This window comes from Neophocaena asiaeorientalis, unplaced genomic scaffold (assembly GCF_003031525.2).
Source record: "Neophocaena asiaeorientalis asiaeorientalis breed wild unplaced genomic scaffold, Neophocaena_asiaeorientalis_V1.1 scaffold77, whole genome shotgun sequence".
In the NCBI taxonomy this organism is placed as follows: domain Eukaryota; kingdom Metazoa; phylum Chordata; class Mammalia; order Artiodactyla; family Phocoenidae; genus Neophocaena; species Neophocaena asiaeorientalis.
In genome coordinates this window covers 10651962-10667343 of record NW_020174645.1, presented here as the reverse complement: position 1 = coordinate 10667343, position 15382 = coordinate 10651962, and positions in this window count along the sequence as shown.

Sequence of the window (15382 nt, the reverse complement as noted above, 5' to 3'; positions counted from 1 at the left end):
GGGGAGGGGGTGGGTGGGAAGCTGCCCTCACATTCAGCAGTTCTGGGTTGCATTTTTCTTTAAAGGGCTACTTAGGAAAACATAAGGCATGGATTTATTTTTCTTTTTAAACAAAGACAGCTCTCAGCTTGCAGCAGCCCTGAAAGCCCCTGCATTCTAAAGGACCTGGTAATTTTCAGCAACGCCCATGAGAAAGAATTGCCGTTTCAGACCCATATCAACCTGAAAACGGCTGGTCCCTCTGCTGGTTTCTTAGAACTGGAAGAGTGTCTGCAGACCAGCCCAGCAGACCCCCTCTCCACAGGTACCGCGTGGTGACCTGCAAATCCAGCCTTGTAGAATGACTGAACCTTCTGCCTCGTGCCTCACCGTCTCAGCTTTGAAAAGGGCAGCGTGAGCCCTGCACAGAGGAATAATACCTGTTGTTGGATATTTTTTTTAATGAAAGCAAAACATAATCATCACTCCCTGAAGAGTCTCTGCAGCCAAGTCTCAGTCCAGCACACATCTTTTTTTAGCCCTTCTAGAAACTTCTGAAAATAGTAGCTTATCCTGGGGAAAAAGAAAAAAAATCAGACCCTCAGAAAGTGAGATGCTGGTGCATTTCATTGAAATGACCCTCTCCCTCCCCCAACGTCCCTGGCTTATAAATCACCCTTGACCAGAAGGTAGCCATTTCTTGGCTCTTCAATCCATAAAACCTAAGCCCTGAAATCCCCTTGGGGAGTCGGGGAGGCTGTGGTCTGAACTCACAGGGTACTTGCGGGCGGAGGAGGCAGCAAACAAGTCACACGTGAGGTCAGTTTTCCACCCCCGTAACCAGCAAGCCACTCAGTGCCATCACCCACCCTTCCTCCCTCCCAGAGCCCAAGGTTTGCTCCAAAACACCTCTGTATATTCATCCCCACACAGAGAAAGAGAAAAGACTCTCAAGTGGCACTTTTGTGACTGATTCCTTTAAAATAAGAATCTGAAACAGCAAAATAGAAACCTCTCTCGTCCCCTGGCCTTGCAGGTCTGGCAACAGCATACCATGACAGCACCAGCAAGAACACACTTAGCACCAGCAAAATTTAAGCGAAGCACCAGAGACACCAGATTGGTGGTGGGGGGGTGAATGCCATTTGTCTTGATGACAGTGGGACTAGCCATCTATCTAGGTAGGTAGAGACAGAGAGGCTAGGACTTGTCAAGACTTAGAAATGGAGGTATCCCAGACTGCCCCTACAAAATTGGCCCTGAGTCCTCACTTTTTGTTTTCTATTTTGCTTTTTGCACTTTCACCTCCTCCTCCACCGGCATCCCTTCCCAGGCAGTTGGTCGCCTCGGAGGCTAATTCCCACCAGTCTTTGCAAAATTTCTAGGTACACAGTAAGCATCTCTCTTCCAGTGCCCCAGACATGAAAGAGCATCAAAGTTCACATCGGAAGGTGCAGAAAAGGGAGGGGACCACGTCCTCGACAAGGCATGCACTGAAGAATAATATTCATATTTTCTTTTTCTATATATATAGAGCTGTATGTAAATAGCGTTGGGGTGTCTGTTTCTGCAGCTGGATATCAAAGAGGGCTTCCCCAGTCCCATTCCGCGTTGCTACTATTGCTCCAGGCGCCGTCTTTATTCTCCACTTCCTTCTCGAAGTGCCAACTGCGGCCTTTCAAGCTCTGGGCTCCCCCCTCAGGAAAATGGGAACCGGCTTTCTCCAAGGACACAGGGTTTTCACCAACCTGCAGAAATAAAGATTTGTATTTCAGTCAGTAGGCACGTGCAGACAGCCACTGGGGATGACGTCAGCGCCTTGGGCCGCTGCACAGCCAGCTCCGCTTGTCGGGAGGGGGAGGGGGATAGGCGAGAGCTGCTAGATACCAAAGCTTTGATTTGGAAGGAAAGGTTCCCCCAAAGCTCTGTCCATATAGCAGCCTTCCTTAAACATATATGTGCACGTGCACACACACCCCTCTTGTTTTCAGACCTACATGTTTACATAGGCATCTTCTGCGATTTAAAAAGACGATGTAGAGACACATTACATTTTTTGCTCCTCCGTGTCAGGAACGGGACCATCATCTATTCATTTCATAGATCCATATTCAAGGCAGACTTGTAGGACAGTCTCTGCTGTCATCCATCCACCCACCCATCCATCCATTCACTCATTCATTGACGAACATGCCAAGCACCATACTAGGTGTTACAGATCCAATGACACAGTTCTTACCCTTAAGGGGCTCAAAAGCCAACAAAGGGAGATGAGATGAAATCAATAATAACAGTGTCATGGGAAGAGCCTGCAATCTGGGTAGGCACGGGCTATGGGAGCCCACAGGAGAGGCCGCTCATGAGGGAGGAGGGGAAGTCAGAGAAAGAGGAAGACCCCTGCTGAGTACTGAACGATGCCAGTGAATTCGCCAGGATAAGGGGAGGTATTCCGGCACGGCAGAGAAAAACTGCATACCCAAGAGAATGGAAACTATATGTCCATGCAAAAGCTTGTACACAAATGTTCAGAGCAGCATTATCTATAATGGCCCCAAAGTGGAAACAACCCAAATGCCCATCACCTGATGAATGCATAAATAAGTAGGGTATTTCCATACAATGGAATATTATTTGACCATAAAATGGAATGAATCACTGACACATGCTACAACACGGAGGAACCTTGAAGACATGCTGCTAAATGAAAGAAGCCAGACACGAAAGGGACAAATGTTGTATGATTCCATTTACAGGAAATGTCTAGAATAAACAAATCTATAAAGCAAGCAAGCGGATTTGTGGTTGCCCAGGGCTGGGGAGGAATGTAAGCAATTGGGGACTAAATGCTAATGGGTACGAGGCTTCTGTTGGGGAACTGAAAATGCTCTAAAATTGATTGCGGGGATGGCTGCACAACTCTGGAAATATAATAAACACCACTGACTTGTGCTTGGGCTTCTCCACAACATGGCAGCCTCACGGTAGATGGATTCTGACCTGGTATCTTAGAGCTCCGAAGGCAAGTGTCTCGGAGGGTCAGATGGAAGCTGCTTTGCCTCTTTTGACCCAGCTTCAGAAACCACTTTGGTTCAAAGCAGATCACAAGCCAGCCCAGATTTAAGGGGAGTGGAATTAGACGCTACCCCATGGGGGAGTGGCAAGGTTCTAGAATAGCAAATGGGAGAGAAGATATTGTTGTGGCCATCTTTGGATTATGCAGTCTAACACAGAATTTCAGAAAGTGTTCAGGGCTCTAAAGGTAACACACAAGGATAATGTAAAAGGATGTGAAGTCTATCAGGAGGAGGAGAGGAAGAGGGAGAGGAGGAGAGGGAGGGAGTACAGGAAGGGGATGAAGAGAGGAGGGGAGGAAGGGAGAAGAAACAGGACACAGAGGAAGGACATACCATGACTAGGTCAGGGAGCTAAATGAGCCTCAAGCAAAGACTGGGCCCTGGGGCCAGGGGGAGATGAGGTTGGAGAGTCAGCAGAGGAGATAAACACAATTCGTACATTACTCTAAAGCAGGTGGTGGGAAAACTGCCATGTGCGTGATACAAACCACATGGTGTAGGAGAGAGATGACTTTATGACCTTCAAGTGGACAAAAGTCCGGGATATTGACTTGTATGAACTGCACCAACAGCCTCCCTTGGCCTCTGGCCTCCTCCAGGGTCTGGTTCACAGAAGGCGGCAATGGCATGGCGAGACAGGGCCACAGGTCGGCCGGAGTACCTGCCAGGAAGCTCTCTGGCGCAGCTCCAAGCCCCTCTCCAGGCTCTGGGTCCTGTCCCCTCGCCTCGCCTTTAGGCCCGGGGCGGGGGGCTGCCAACCTGGGAGTGAGGCTGCAGGATCCCTCACTGATTTCCTAAACCCTGCGCACACTTTGCCATCGAACCTTTACTAAGTTCTCCTCTGATTACTAAGTTTGGAGGTGCTCTCTGCCTCTTACTTGGACCCTGACCGATAGATACATACAACTGCATCCATAATCACAGGGACCCCACAATCGACCTTAGCTGCTGGTCACAAGGATCTGAATCAGCAACTTCAAACCTTTTGCTTTTGACCTGCTCAGGTGGAGGGAGAAGACCCCTGCAGCCCGCCAACCACCAACACCCACCCCGTTCCCCTCCTGTCCCATCAGGACACAAGCGAAGAAGGCATTCTGCTTTACTGTGTAGCTGCTAGATGTTTTCACAGAGTACTGACTCAGAGTCACCGTCAACTCAACTGAGAAGCACACTCAATTAGTTCATGGAAACCAGCTTCTGTAACCCCTAAAAATCTCACTTTGTTGGTGTCTAGTCATACTGACCTATAGAGTCAAAGTCAGTGGAACCCTGCAGCATTAGCCTGAGGTGATTATGTGCCTTAAGCATGGGTACAAAAAAGGAACGATGGAGGGCGAGAAAGAAACCACGTTTATTAAGCACCTACTGTGTGCTATGGAGTGTGCTGACTTCGTGCTAAGCATTGTTCTCTGCACAAGATAAAGCTCAGTGCCTGCCCTCAACTGGCCTCCAGTCTTACTGGGGAAGACATGAAATGCCAGAGGCCAGGACTGTAAAAGACCATTGTCTGCAGACAACGAGTGTGCAGACACATTGGTCTGGGTGTGTTTAGAGCCCAGAAGTCGATATGCGGTTACACTCACCAGGAAAGCTTCAGAGAGGAAGCAGGATTTGAACTGGGCCTTGAAGATACACAGACAATTTTTTTTTTAATTAAATTGTTTGTTTGTTTATTTAATTTTATTTATTTATTTTTGGCTGTGTTGGCTCTTCGTTTCTGTGCGTGGGCTTTCTCTAGTTGCGGCGAGCGGGGGCCACTCTTCATCGCAGTTCGTGGGCCTCTCACTGTCACGGCCTCTCTTGTTGCGGAGCACAAGCTCCAGACGCGCAGGCTCAGTAGCTGTGGCTCACGGGCCTAGTTGCTCCGCGGCATGTGGGATCTTCCCGGACCAGGGCTCGAACCCGTGTCCCCTGCATTGGCAGGCAGATTCTCAACCACTGCGCCACCAGGGAAGCCCCAGACAATGTTTTTGCCATATTTGGAAGAAGGCAGGATCGTTTAGGTGGGGAAAGGCCCTAAGCAAGGCGCAAGGGCAGTGACAAGTACGGCTCAAACAGGGGACCCTGACGAGCAGGGAACTGCATCTGAAAGTTGTGACAATTGAGGCTGTGTCGATACCTGAGTTGAATGGAGATGATGAAGGGAAAATAACAGTGGCATCAGTCAAGAAACTGTATTGTTTCCTTGCAAAACTAGGACCGGCAACTGATTTTCACTTTCCCTACCTGTAAATCATTGAGCCTATAATGAGTCTTTCTAAGGGTTTCCCAGGGCTGCTAAATGGACAAACTCCTGTGCCCGTTTGTGTACTGATTACCGGTTGGCGTCCACAGTGAAGGATGAACGTTAGAAGCACACCTCTGCATGGCATCAACCAGCCAGTGGACACCATGACAGCACGCTCCACAATCAGAGGCTGGGCCTATGTACACTTCTGGAGGATTTGTTTGTTTGTTTTTTAGTTAGCATTTTTTTCACTTCAGGATACGTTATGTCAGTAAGTATAACTCATTTTTGTTTGTTTCTTCTGGGGGACTTTACATTGGACACCCTCCAATAGCCCACAGGAGCAGTCAGATAAATGTGCGCAAGGATGTTCCCTCCAGCTTTATTTGTAATAAATTTGGAATTTATTACAAATCTGTAGTTTGGAAACAACCCATGTGTTTATTGACAGGAGACTGGATTAACAAATTAAGCCACCTGCCTATTAGAAAGAGGTAAATCTAAATGTAGTGAGACAGAAAGATGGCTATGATTTTTAATTGAAAAGAGCAAATGCCCCAGATTTTTTTCCTTTAATGAATATGTGTGTGTGCATACACAGATAGCTATATCTATCTATATATCCATATAAAAAGTATGGCAGGGACTTCCCTGGTGGTGCAGTGGTTGGGAGTCCGCCTGCCGGTGCGGGGGACGTGGGTTCAAGCCCTGGACCGGGAAGATCCCACATGCCGTGGAGCGGCTAAGCCCGTGTGCCACAACTACTGAGGCTGTGTGCCACAATTGCTGAAGCCCATGTGCCTACAGCCTGTGCTCCACAGCAAGGGAGGCCACCGCAGTGAGGAGCCCACGCACTGCAGCGAACTAGAGAAAGCCTGTGCACAGCAAAGAAGACTCAATGCAGCCATAAATAAATAAATAAAAAAAAAAAAAAAAAAAAAAAAGTATGGCAGAGAAGCAAAATAGTATAATGGTTAAGAGCCCAGACTCTGGAGCTCGACACCTGAGTTGGAATCCTGATTCAGACACTTAAAAAGCTGTGTGACCTTGGGCCAGTTATTAACCTCTCTGGGTCTCAGTTTCCTTAGAAGTCCAGCACATAGTAAGCTCTGCACTTGTTATTTATTGTTATTTTTGTTATATACTCCAGACGGAAAGTTACCCCAGGGGAGTGGCTTTGGGGGTGGAGTAAAAGAACAACTACAGCGCTCTACTTTATACACTTTACTTCTGTATTGTTTATGTTATTTTTTTCTTTTCTTTTTTTTGAAAGGAGTAAGGAGTCATTGTACAATTTCAAACTAGTTTAAAAACATAAAGTCCACAGCTCCCTATGAACCACTTGAACTGCCCCTGGGATGTTTTTCCTCAAACTTGGCTCATAAAGCACTTTCTCAAATGCTGACTCACAACCAAAGCTCACAACTGAAGAGATTCATGAAATGCCTGTTCTTAAATGTCCCTATTTCCACCTTGCGCCCACAGAGTGGAGGGGCGGGGGACAAAGGGGGAGAAGCCTCAAGAGACCGGCTGCCTGGGCTGGGGCGCTGCAGGTGGAGAGCTGTGAGCTGTGAATCCCGCTGCAGCGTTACAGCAGGAGCCGCACCCCCTTTTCCCTACATCTGAGAAGAGTTAGGACTCTTGGGTTCCCTCCTAAGAGGTCCCAATTTTTAATTGAAAAAAATATCTTTTTTGCTCTTGCCGTTTGCATATGTGATAAGTTAGAAGTTCAAAGCAGAGAAGGATATAGAAATAAAAGGAAAGCCACCTTCACTCCACTCCTAAGCCTCCCAAAATACTTTCTGTGCATTTACACACACCTTGTATCTTCCCTTGACCCACCATTTCATCCTCAGGGCTCAGCACCATGCCCTGCACAGAGCAGGTGTTCAATTCAACCTGTTGAGTGACAGTGGCTAAGTGAGCACGTGAATAATGGTGGTAACTTCCCCACTCTTCCATCTTTGTTTTTTTTTAATTAATTTTTATTGGAGTATAGTTGATTTACAATGTCGTGTTAGTTTCACAGCAAAGTGAATCCGTTACACATGTACATATATCCACTCTTTTTTATTCTATTCCCATATAGGTCACTACAGAGTATTGAGTAGAGTTTCCTGTGCTAGACAGTAGGTTCTTATTACCCACTCTTCCATCTTTGGTTTCAGCGGGTTGATTTTGACCATGGAGTTCAAATGGTACCAGTGGTCGGTCCTGATGTCTAAGAATCATGGGTACAAAGCTCTCCATGTGGAATCCTCCTAAAGGGAAGATGCTCTGGTCCATGTTAGCATTTAAATCTCTGTCCATGTAGCTCATGCTGGCCAGTTAGGACACTGGGCTCTGAGGAGACGGTGGCTGAGGGGACTAAAAGAGCAGAAGGCTAGGTGTGGGGTGTATGAGAAAGGAAGAGGCCATTGGCAGCTCCTGGAAGATGTGCTTCCTTCTCTCTGCCTATCTATCTATTGCCCCTGTTAACTGGGAATAGTTATCAATGCTATCAGTGAAGAGTTATTGATTATATGAAGTCTGTGGAGACAGCCCAGAGACCTCAGAACTCTGCCCACTATGAAGTTCTGGCAGGTGGGCCTTGAATGCCAAACTAACTTGATGTCCAAAAGAATAAGCACTGAGAAGTTGGGGGTAGCACAGCACACAATCGACACCAAACCAAATGGACAGACCCTTCTTAAAGCAATCTCGCCTTATGTATCACATGTTACAACACACATATTTTTTCACCCAACAAGTTCACCTCTAGGAACTTCAGTTTTTTGGGGCTTTTTTTTGGTTTTTTGGGGGTTTTTTTGCGGTACGCGGGACTCTCACTGATGTGGCCTCTCCCGCCACGGAGCACAGGCTCCGGACGCGCAGGCCCAGCGGCCATGGCTCACGGGCCCACCCGCTCCGCGGCATGTGGGATCTTCCCGGACCGGAGCATGAACCCGCGTCCCCTGCATTGGCAGGCGGACTCTCAACCACTGTGCCACCAGGGAAGCCCGGAACTTCAGTTTTTTGTGGTTTTTTTTTGCAAAGTTGTCCAAACAAGAATGTTCACTAAACCTCACTTACGAACTATCAGAAAATGGGGAACAGCGTAAATATCCCTGGGGATGTGACCAAATAAGGAAATCGTGGTCCATCCAAGCAACGGAACACCATGCAGCCATAAAAAAAGATGATGAAAACCTCTGCTGATGTGGGAACATCTCAGCAACCTATTTTTATCGGGGAAGAAACAGATTACAAAAGAGCATGAACAGTATGATCTCATTTACTTAAAATAGCATACAAGTGTGGGTGTGTCTACGCATCAAGGGAAGTCTGGCAGGGTGGTCTCCAAAACCAGAGGTCATAAACTTAAATGCATTGGCCCCAGTAACATGTGCCCAGGAGGGGCCAGGGTCACTGAAGAGTTTGTGTCCCATCTAAAGAGGTTTCTGCCACTCATCTCCAGCTTTTTGCTGCCACATGGGACTTGGTATTGTTAGATCTTTCTTTTTCTTTCCAGTTTTTTCAATACAAACTGGAAACCTGGACTTCAATATGAAAGTGCCTACTTTTTTTTTTTTTTTGCGGTACGTGGGACTCTCACTGTTGTGGCCTCTCCCGTTGCGGAGCACAGGCTCCGGACGCGCAGGCCCAGTGGCCATGGCTCACGGGCCCAGCCGCTCCGCGGCATGTGGGATCCTCCCGGACAGGGGCACGAACCCGCGTCCCCTGCATCGGCAGGCGGACTCTCAACCACTGCGCCACCAGGGGAGCCCAAAGTGCCTGATTTTTAAGCATGTGGCAGAAGACATGCAAGTCAAATAAAGCTAAAAGGCAGGCCAATTACAGCCAGGAAACTACCAGGTTTCGACTTCTGCCTAGACGCTAAGACATTCTTCGACAGAGACAGCTGGCACGTAAGCCCACCTCATTTTCACCTTCAGAAGCCATCTCTGTGCCTTGGTTTCCCCATCTATAAGGTGAGGGAGTTGCGTTAGGTGGTTTCTAAAGTCCTGTCTATTTCTGGCTGTGTTTTTAGAACAGTGATCTCTTTGGGTCATAGATCTTTTGAGATCAAAGCAATGATTTCTCTCTGAAGTCGGGGGGCGGGGGCGGCGAACAGAGGAGTATGAAGTCAGCCAATTTTATGTCTCATTTCTGGGGGGGGTGTCCCCAATTCCCTGAGCCTCTCTAAATTCATTCATTCATTTACTCATTCATCCATCCACTCATTCAGTAGTTAGTGAATGCCTATTCTGCACTGGTCACCATGCCAGGTGCTGGGATACAGTGATGGACAAAAAGCCAGGACTGGGGCCCTCACGGGACCTGGAGGCTAGTGTCCCCCAGGTTGGGGAGTCCTGTCCTGGAGGTTCCCCCAGCCCCGGCGCAGTGACTTAAGAAGGCTGTTGGTGATCCACAGAGTTGGGGGCGGGGGCAGGATTAGCAACTGCTTTGTACAAAAAGCTCAGAAAAGTCCCCTAAGAGTTCCCACCATACTCTGAATATGGGCCCGCGGACTGAAATTTACACCAAATAAGAATAACACATATCCTGCACTATCATTTACCCTTTTCTGAACAGCAGTGATATGCCTTATACTGCTCAGAAGGTAGAGGGACATGCCTAAGGTCACATAACTGGGAAATGGCCGATCAGGACCAGATCTGAAAGTCAGCCTGACTCCAAAGTTCATGTCACCGTCCATCAAGCTGTCCTCCCTCGGCATAAAATCCAGGTGAATTAGAGAAACAGTTTCCAGCAGTTAAATTTTCCGAGTCAAGAATGAGGCCCCATGGTGCGCCAACAGGCTGAAACATTATAAATCTGGGCTGTCTTTGAAAACGCCACCTCTTCTTAAATCTATCCCGTGGCCCTCGATACATTCCCACCCTCTGAAGACCCCTCCAAACTCACTTTGTCTACGTTTCCCCACCATCAATATGTTAGCATCCTACAGTATTTATTAAGTGCCATGCACCAGATCCAAGTACAGCCAGGCAGGCAGAGAAGCTCTTCAAACTCTTAGTGACACTGCTATGACCTGCAGCCTTTCCCTGGAGTTGGAATGGGCATGTCAGCAGTCACCTCACTCACGCACTCCAACAACGGCTACAGATGCGGTCCGTGAAGGATATTCCATAAAAAGATAACACAGATTTAGCTGGGGATGGTAACAGCCTGCTCCACAGCCAAGCCAATGACCACATTATGGATAGTGGCCAGGGACGTAAATGAGAAAAGGGAACTAGCAGCGGAGTTTATTTAGAAACTACAAGATTTTGTACTCTTTTAGACGACCTTTAGAATAAAAGAATGTTTACCTACACTTTTGATATCAAAGTTCCACTTGTGGGCATTCTTCAGAAAATCATCTGTGGTGTACCCAAAGAGTTACACCCAAGGATGTTCTGCATCACACTGGAAACTGTCTAAATGTCCAATAATAGCTGCACGAGGAGGTAAATGGTGGAGGGGTCAAACAGAAATACTAAGCAACCTCTAAGAAGCGTGTTGTAGGGCTTCCCTGGTGGCGCAGTGGTTGAGAGTCCGCCTGCCGATGCAGGGGTCATGGGTTCGTGCCCCGGTCCGGGAAGATCCCACATGCCTGGAGCGGCTGGGCCCGTGAGCCTGTGCTCTGCAACGGGAGAGGCCACAACAGTGAGAGGCCCGCATACCGCCAAAAAAAAAAAAGCGTGTCGTAGAAAATATTATAAAGCATGGAGAAACGTCCATGATATAATGACAAAGTCAAATTACAGAGAATGCATTTAGAGGGATTCTATTTGTTAAAGTACCTCTCAGTGCATTTTTTTTTTAAATGGAAAGAAACCTCTCAAAATGTTAACAATGGGTAGTGAGATAAAAACAATCGATTAAATCTTTCTTTTTTTCAGTATTTTCCAAGTATTTGATAACGTGCTTGTAATATTTTTCGTAATCGAGAAAAAGCTATTTTTTTCTTAAAAAAAGGAATATTACATAAAGTTTCCCAAAACAATTTAATTCCATCTTGCCCAAGTCCATGGCCTGTGGGGCAAAAGTTCAAAGATGGCAACACTCTGTGGGGCAGCCAATTTTCTCTCCACAGGGCAGGGAAAGGAGCTTTCTCTCTTCCTGGGTATCCAGCAGTACTGAAAGGACACATCTCACTGATGTGGCCTAAAACAGAGATCCCTCACCCAACTGCAGGGGCACCAGTTTAAAGCAGGAAGGAGGGTGGGGAGGCAATACGGAATTGAATGGAAATCCAGCCAGTATCCACAACCTTCTGAGGGCACTGTGGGCTGGGCAGAGCTGGCACAGGGGCCAGAATCTCTCAGACCTTGGTGGGAGGTCTCCTCCAGTGAGAGTAGGCTAGGGTGGGGGTCAGAGCCGGGGTCTCCCGCCCCTGAGGTCTAGGAGCATCTGAGGCCAGGTTCTGGGACTTACTCATCTCTGCATCCCTGCATCCTGGTGCCTAGCCCTGAGCTGGTGCTCACTTCATATTTGCAAATGCATGAGAATGGGTAGTTCACTGCATCACATCTAATTCTCCTCTTATAAAGCACCTCTTCATGTACTGTCAGCACTTGTGAATCCCTTGACAACAAAACTCAACGTCCCTACCATGGCCTGATCTGGCCCCTGCCTGCCCTCTGTCTTCCTCTCCCCCAAGTTCATGTGGTCTTAGCCCACTGCTCGTTTTCCTCCTCCTCAAGCACACGGTGCAAAGTCTCACCTCCCCAGAACACCTTTCTTCCAGGTACTCACGTGGTTGGCTCCTTTTCGTCACTCACAGCATTGGTTCCTTGGTACCTCCTCAAAGTGACCATCTCCAACCAGTGCAGGTAAGGAGCGCCCCAGGCTCTCGCTATGAAAGGCAGACCTCGGAGATGTTTGCATATTTTACAAATCGAAGGTTTGTGGCAACCCTGTGTGGAGCAAGTCTATTGATGCCATCTTTCTTTCCAACAGCATTTGCTCACTTCGTGTCTCTGTGTCACATCTGGATAATTCTCGCAATATTTCAAATCTTTCATCATTATTAATTTGTTACAGTGATCTGTGATATTTGATGTGATTGTTGCAAAAAGATTATGACTTATGGAAGGTTTAGGTGATGGTTAGCATTTTTTAGCAATAAAGTATTTTTTAATGGAGGTGTGTACATCGTTTTTAAAGACGTAATACTACTGCACACTTAACAGACTACAGTATCATGTAGACATAACTTTTATATGCACTGGGAAGCCAAAACATTGTGACTCGCCGTATTGCAGTGGTCTGAACCAAACCCACAATGTCTCCGAGGTATGCCTGTACGTTATCTTCGTGTGTTACCTTCAGGGCTCTGGAACACTTTCCGAAATTCTGTGTTAGACTGCATAATCCAAAGATGGCCACAACGATATCTTCTCTCCCATTTGCTATTCTAGAACCTTGCCACTCCCCCATGGGGTAGCGTCTAATTCCACTCCCCTTAAATCTGGGCTGGCTTGTGATCTGCTTTGAACCAAAGTGATTTCTGAAGCTGGGTCAAAAGAGGCAAAGCAGCTTCCATCTGACCCTCCGAGACACTTGCCTTCGGAGCTCTAAGATACCAGGTCAGAATCCATCTACTGTGAGGCTGCCATGCTGTGGGGAAGCCCAAGCCACAAGAGGAGACTGAGTGTAGATGCTCTGACTGGCAGTCCCAGCTGGCACCCAGCATCAACAGCCAGGCCTATAAATGAAGATCCCATCACCATGACTCCAGCCCCCAGTCAGCCTGGAACTGAGACAAGTCACCCCTGCTATGCTTTGTCTGAATTTCTAACCCACAGAATGTATGAGCCTAATTGAATAGTTGTTTTAAGCCACTAAGTTTTGGAGTAATTGGTTACACAGCAGCTGTAACCAGAACAATCTTTACTGATTTATCATCTGTCTCTTCCCACTAAAATGTAGGCTCCATGAGAGCAGGGGCTTCTATGTCTTGGTCCTTCCTGTGTCCACCATGCCCTGCACACAGTAGGAACTCAATAATTAATAGGAGAAAAAGTGAAAGAAGCCGAATTTAGGAAACACTGATGCTCATCGTGCACAGTTTCTGAATGATTCATGTATTCATCATAGTTATTTTGTACCTACTATGTGACAAGCTAAGCTGCCGTGGGCTAGGGACAGTGTGGGGGCAGCTCACCGTTACCATGAAATCCTGTCACACACAGTGATGACCAGAAGGGCGACAGAAGCCCCCACTCCACTCCTCCCACCCCCAATGTAGGTCTGAAAAGCTGACTTTTCAAAACCCAGAGGTGTGGTTGCCAAATCCACCCAGCCCGTATCTGCGGGTGTATTTAATTATTCCCGGGTGGGGCTGTTTTTACATCCACAGCTCAGTCACTTGAGTCCTGGCCTCTCAGGAGGCAAGAGAGTGACTCCAGACAGCGACCATGTGGCAGGAAGGCTGCCACCGTCCTGCACATCTGGCCGCTTCCCGGGGGGGGGCAGCGGCAGGGGTTTCCTCCCCAACAGCTGTCTCCTCCTCCGCTCACTCCTTTCCTTCCTTGCCTAGGCTTTCAAGCTCTAAAAGTAATCCTGGCAGGGGTGCAGCAGTCTGGGAGGGAGGCCTGAGGGATGCGCCTCCAGGTTTAACCACTTAATCCCCAAAATACCTGCCAAGAACCAGTTAGCATGTCTGGTGGGCAGGCCAGACCGTCATTAATTCATTAAAGCAGGCTCCTGCTGGCCCATTATCTTCCTTGCTGCTGACTACGTCGCCTCTTGGGTGCACAGAGTACCCCTTTCTCCCCTCTCCTTAGTCCTAAGTGACACTTCTCCCTCCCACGCTTCCACCAGCCAGCGCTCACCATAAAGCATCTTTTGTTCCCTCTCCTGTATCTTGGAGCAGTGACTGGTTAAATCACACTCATTCTCCGCCAGGCCTCCCCAGCCTCCAAGGAGCCTTCCCCCGAGGCTCCCTCAGAAAGGGAATCTCTCTAGTGCAGGAATTCGAGGCTCACCACCCCTTCTGCTTGCCTCCCTGGTATCATCTCCTCCCCTGCATCCCTCAAGTCATCCAACGGGCTGTGTGCTGCAGGCCTTCAAAGGCAGAAGCTCCAATGCCAGTTCTGACTTTGCCATTGATCGATCCTTTGGGACAACTCAGGTGGACTCTCTCTGCCTCAGTTTCCCCTTTGAATGGCATTAACCATTTCATAGCATCCTCTGACAACTGAACTAAGTGCCAGGCACTGCACTGGGCACGTGAAATAGATGCTCTCCTGTCAACCTCCCAACAGTCCTGATAGAGATACAGCTCCGGTTTACAGATAAAGGCTCAGAGAGGTTACAGTTCTTACCCAAAGTCACACTGCCAGAAAGTTCTTGGGCTGGGACTTAAATCCAGTTTCATCTGATCCCTAAACCCATGCTCTTAACCCCTATACTATCCTGGCCCATGTGGCCTTGATTCCCCAAAATGGCAAGTAAGAATGGTGTGGAATCACCAGAAATGACAATGGCAAAGTGTTGTCTGCTTTCGGAAAGAAAGATATTAAATGCACAATCATAGCCGTGATAGCTCACATTTATATTCACTTCTTATGTGCCAGGCAGTGTTCTAGAGCTCTCTGTAAATGACTTCATTTTACCCTCTTGACAACAGCTGTGCATTCAAGTACTATTATTGTCCCCATTTTACATATGGGAAAACTGAGTCTCAAAGGGGAGGTTGGATTTTTGTTTGTTTGTTTAATGATGACTTCTAAGAAAACTGTTGCTGGCTCACAGTAGAGGCTCAAAACAAGCTTGTTGAAACTGCTGTCATGCATATAGCTAAGCTCACCTTTAACCTAAGAGAATGGTCTGCTCTAGATGGCTGATTCAGGCCTCCCTGAAACCAATAAGGCACCCTGTGAGCATTCCCATTTCTCTTCTGGGGTAGGAAATGTGGAGAGGACCACACACAACTCAACAAACTGTCTTTCTCCAGGGGATTTCCTTTCACGTCTTGCTAACTTATGGAAGGCTGGGGAAAGATGGGTTTCCCCCGGTTAAGCCAAAAGCACAAGAAAGCCCCGAGATGGAGGTAGCAGCGAGAGAAGCCAAGTCCTTGTGATAGGGGCCGAGCCTGGGAGACCCAGCA